Below are 6000 nucleotides of genomic sequence, written 5' to 3' on the forward strand. Positions count from 1 at the left end.
GATAGATAGATATATGGATCGATAGATAGATAGATAGATAGTAGTAAGATAGATAGATAGATAGATAGATGGATAGATAGATGAATGTATAGATAGATAGATAGATAGATAGATAGATGAATGTATAGATAGATAGATAGATAGATAGATAGATAGATAGATAGATAGATAGTAGTAAGATAGATAGATAGATAGATAGTAGTAATATAGATAGATGGATAGATAGTAGTAATATAGGTAGATGGATAGATAGATATATGGAAGGATAGATAGTAGTAAAATGGATAGATAGATAGATAGATAGTAAGATAGATAGATAGATAGATATATAGATGGATAAATAGATAGTAGTAAGATAGATAGTAGTAAGATATAGAGATAGATAGATAGATAGTAGTAAGATAGATAGATGGATAGATAGATAGATAGATGGATAGATAGATAGATAGATAGATAGATAGATAGATCGTAACAAATGTAAATAATGTTAAGACATGAATCACTATGTATGTCCGTATAATGTCCTGTTGATTTATTAAAAACTTGCTTATTAAATCTGAATATTAAAAGCTGGTGTGCTGTTATTTATGTATCATAAAGCCTGGCGCTTTGTATTTCAAAATAGCCAATCTTTTTGTATGAAGGAATGAAAGCAAAATCGGAAGTAAATTGAGATATGAAAAGGAAATAAAATGTCTGAATAGGGTAATAAAATGGCGAGTTTTAAAATAAAAAGGAAAAAGCAAGATTTCAAAACAAGGAAAGTAAGCAAAGAGAACAGTAAATAAGAAGGACAGAAAAGCAAGAAATGGTGAATACATTGTTTCAGGTGTTTTTTTTTTTTTTTTTAATAAATTAAGAAAAAAAAACGTCGAGAAAAGAGAGGAGGAAAGAAGGAATATAAGGAGGTAATAAAGAGCTATATTCAAAAAAGATTACGAAGACGATTAAATATATAAACGATAATAACTAAGCAGTAAATTGTCTATGGCTTCATAGCGTAATGGATTTAGACGCTGGACTGAAATACATAAGGTCGGGGATCGATTCCTAATTACAGTCAAGCTACGCTGAAGATTGGTAGGGCCCCCGAAACATGCATGTACGTAGATTAGTGTTTTTAAAAAATAATAAATAAATAAAATAAAATATTATTTGTTTACGTTCAAATAAAAAATGGGCGATTTTCTAAAAAACACTCGACCTCCAAGGTGGAGACGCTAACCTTAATATCGTTTAAAAAATCAACCACAAAATCTACGTGTTATATTAAAACTTTCTTTGTTCACAATATGCGTCATATATGACGTCATAGCAGACAGTCATATGTTTATATTGTTTGTTCAAAAAACGTCTTATATTACGTCAAGGGTGTGAGTTTCATTATAAAAATGTTGATTTAATTTGAAAAAAATAAGGTACGCATTAAGTGTGCGTGAAAGCCAAATCACAACGCAATATTAGAAAAATGAACAAGTATTTTACTTGTTTGAAATTGATAATATAAATATATTTTGGAGCCAAACTCCATCCTCAGTATGTTGTTTTCTTTATTTTTTTCTTTTTCTCTTCTTCATTTTTGCCATGTTGTAAAGTTGGGAAAGAAACGTCTGTTTGTAAAGTTCCACGTCTTATATCTCAGCGGCTGTGTTCCAACATTTCAAAATGCAACCACTGAGATGTTTTTCTGTTTCCTTTAAAATCCCGTAATAAACTCCGTAAACTGTTTTCACACCAAGTAAGCAAGCGAGTAGAAATACGTGTAAGAAATATTAACAAAATAGAAATTGATTGAATGCAAAACAATAATTCCTGCGACCTGTTGTTTCATCTTTAGCTTTCTTTTCTTTTCACTTAAATTATTTTTCCTTTCTTTGCTTTGAGTCAGTGGGTGTATGTTTTTTCTATGGGTGCATGTTCTCTTAGCTATTACGTATGTCCGTGTGTAATTACTGTTCTTTTAACAGGTGCGTGATTTTTGTTTCTTTTCTTGGGGGGGTATATCGAAACGATGCAATTCCATTGGATGACTGCATTTACTATTCTTTCTTTTCTGATATACATTTGAGTGTTTCAAAATTAAAATATCTGTACTAAATACATCAAACAAAACCAAAAACAAAAAAGGCATCAACCATCATCACAGTGTATGTGTAAGAATCGCAGTTCTTTTATATGTTAATTCTCGTCATGTCTTTTAGTTTTCTTCCATTTTAAACGGTTTCTCTATTTCCTATGTGTGGCTCTGTGTGTGTGTGTGTGTGTGTGTGTTTCATAATGCATGGTTTTGTGTGTCCTTTGATTCCTCTTTTTCCTATTAAAAAGCGTTTCTTTACTCTTTATTCCTTAAAGATCCTGAATTATTATCTCTCAGTCTGTCTGTCTGTCTGTCTGTCTGTCTATCTATCTGTCTCTCTCTACCGCTCTCTCTCTCTCTCTCTCTCTGTCTTTCTGCTGTGATCGATGCCTCCATCTCAGCAATGTTTTTCCCGATCTCTATTTTCCTCTCTTTTCTCCTTCTTTCCTCGTTGCTTAAGGACATATACTCTCTTTATTTTCATATTTTAATTATGATCTTTTTCTCTTTTTTTCTTCGTGTTCATTTCTCATTGGAAAGCCGTTATCCAGAGCGCCAAATAAACGCCTGTTACATAGATCTCCAATAAAGATAATCAGGTCTTCCTAAATTACACACAGACGAAACATGTATCCCCGCTCCTACTGTTACTGAAGCATTTTATTTACAATGATCTCAATAGCAAGATGGTCCTTGCCTAATATTACAATCTCACAACAACCAAACAAAGAATAATATTCTTAAATTTGACGAAACAACTATATATTTTAAATGTTGGTGTCGCTTAATCTTCTTTAATCTAAGTTTCGTAAAACACATCGGAGGTATCTAGGCTCTTTTATATCCATCTTATGACATATTTACACGAGCCGATCGTTCAAAAGCTTCCCACAACCTACCTCTCTTGCTTTCCATGCGTTTGAGCCATGTGATATCGCATGCGCATCTGGCAAGGTTTAGGTGATATCCGAGTACCGACTTGCTGAACAGATGATCGCAGTTTCTTGTGTATGTGTCAGCATTAGTGTACGAATCCAAATCATTAGATCAAATTCTATAAAATGTATCCTTTACTAATTCAGAGTATGGACATAACAGTTGTATATATATTGTCATATTGATGATTTAAAAATAAAAAAAATAAACATGGGTCGTCTAGGTCCCTACACGTGGTCGCTTGTCTTATTATTTTCCATTCGACTTCCGGCGAATGTCCGCTTTCTTTGAGTTCCCAGTATTTGTTCGCTAGTGTTGTTTTTATACGGTGTTTTTTTTTATTGTTGAATGTACTTTTGTGGTCATACACGACCCATGTAGATTATTCCTTCATGAAAAATTTGCCAGCCTGTACTTTAAAGAACACCAACATCTATTGAACTGTAGAAGAGAAATAGCAAATAACTGTGTTCACAAGATAAAACTTACTCTAGGATAGCGATACAAAATAGTTTTAAAACTAACAAAAACAATAGAAAATAAACAAATAAATAAATTTAATAAACATGAATATACATAAAGATCACACATAAATGTATGTATATATATATGTCTATATGTGTGTATATATGTATGTACATATATATATATATATATTTATATATAAACTAACAATAAAAAAACACTAACCTAGTTTTAAAACAGATCCTTTGTCCGATAAAATGCTTGCCCATTGGCTGATAGGAAGGGCGCGGTGGATACTAGAAAGCTGATTGGCTAACTAAAATCTCAATGGAAAAGGAGCATATAAAACGATAAACAGCCACAGAATTCGCGCATAAGCTTGAGGAGTCCTAGAGTGGATGAAACGCGGAATATTCAGTGTAGCTTAATCGCCATATATATTTTATGAATTACTAACTCGTTCTACCTACGTATTGAGCACTTTTGAAGTAAATACTTAAGTTTACGCATAAATCTATGCTTTCGTATATTAATTTTATGTGCGTAAATTAAGTACTTATATATATATATATATATATATATGTGTGTGTGTGTAAAAGTCCACGTATATTCTAGGATAGTGAATTTAAGTTTATGAGGGGCTTTTGAAGCATGAAAACGATGTTACTTTTTGTGTGTATTATTGTCGGGTTTCAATCCTGGCTTGAGGTAGTTGTCTGTCTAGCCGCACTGATGAGCTGTGAAACAGCGAATCGGTACTGTATGTGGATGACTATATATATATATATATATATATATATATATATATATATATATATATATATATATATATATATGCTCTCCTGTATTTGGGGAGGAGATTCTCTTCATTTCCCTTTAGAGCAAGGTAATACTCCTGCATAAAAGTTGATTTTTTTACGGTGCAACTATCGGAAAATTGTAAACAAATGAATAATTTTATTTAAAAAGAAACAAAATAAGTTCTTACCCTTAGTTCATTACTTCAGCAGTTGGCATGGTTTATAATGCTCTGGCATCTGGATTTCGAATATGAGAGTTAATACGGTCGCTAACTTTAAATACACTGATTTGTCATGAAACGACGAAACAGCTCCATATATGTTCAATCAATTACTCATTTTTCTGTGTTGCTTATTTTCTCTTGATGACATTTTTTACGCCCCAAACCTATCTCGTTCTGTCTGTCTGTCTGTCTGTCTGTCTGTCTCTCTCTCTCTCTCTCAATCTCCCAGTCTCTCTCTCTATATATATATATATCTCAATCTCTCTCACACACACACGCGCGCGTGCGCACACACACCAGCCTTCATTCTCATAGAACAACTAGGACATACAAATTAATATAACAGACCGTGCATTTCAGAATACAATCAAAATAACTGGCGGCGGCTTTGAAACATTTGCATCTTTTCACTTCGGGTTGTGGCCCTTTTGTTTTGAGAAAACCTTTCGGAAATAATCAATATGGCATCACGAAAAGGATGTGACAAAAAAAAATTAATTCGCCGTTTTTTTTTGTTTTTTTTTTCCTTCTCTCGACTGAAGACAAAAAGAGTGCCCATATATATATAAATCATTCCTCGACCAGCGACAATCGTAACTACCCGCACTGATGATACCAAAAGAATGAAGCACTAGTGTATTTAGGTTTAAAAATAATTATTTATGATTATAATAATGTTCACCCCTATATGAAGTAAGTTTTTAGCAGTTGAGCACTGCCTGTGAAATAAACGTTGGACTTCGTGCGAAATCGCGACCCCCCCTATCGCTTGTTTACTTTAGATCCGTTTAATAACTTTTACGCCTGTATTTGTTTTATATATGTTAAATTTCTCTTAATTCTCGTTGCATTCCACGGTCGTCTAAAGGTTATGTACCTTGCAAATGTAGTCAGAGGTGGCTTCGCAGCTGGGTTTAATCCCTCGACCAACAGCAATCGTGACTTCCTGCACTGATGATTCGAAAAAGATGGAATACTTGTTGTCTGTATATATAAAGAATAATTATACATATTGTTTTAAAACCGAAAATTGTAATTAAAAAAGCAATGTGTTTATTTACTAAAAGAATAAACGCATTTGTTCAGTTTTATTAACACTTTCACATTTAAATTATTTCAAATGCTTTCAACGAGTAAATATCACTAAACCATCGTAACCCACTCGAGCTTATATATAACATAACTCTGATGAAATGAACATAACGTTCATTTCATCAGAGATTAATAGCCGTGAAAAACCCGAAACGGAACAATGTTGAAGGGAACGAAAAAAAAAACGCTTAAAATATTCCTACTTAAAAAAAGGTTTTTTTGAAAACATAATATTTGTAATTAAATAATATTTATTTACTCTAAACGTGCATTTGTCTTGCTTTATTAACACTTTCGTATACTAGCATGGTATATATATATATATATATATATATATATATATATATATATATATATATATATATATATGTGTGTGTGTGTGTGTGTGTGTGTGAACGTATCTGTC

The sequence above is a fragment of the Euprymna scolopes genome, chromosome 16, assembly GCF_053919585.1.
Source record: "Euprymna scolopes isolate OS-2025 chromosome 16, ASM5391958v1, whole genome shotgun sequence".
Classification (NCBI taxonomy): domain Eukaryota; kingdom Metazoa; phylum Mollusca; class Cephalopoda; order Sepiida; family Sepiolidae; genus Euprymna; species Euprymna scolopes.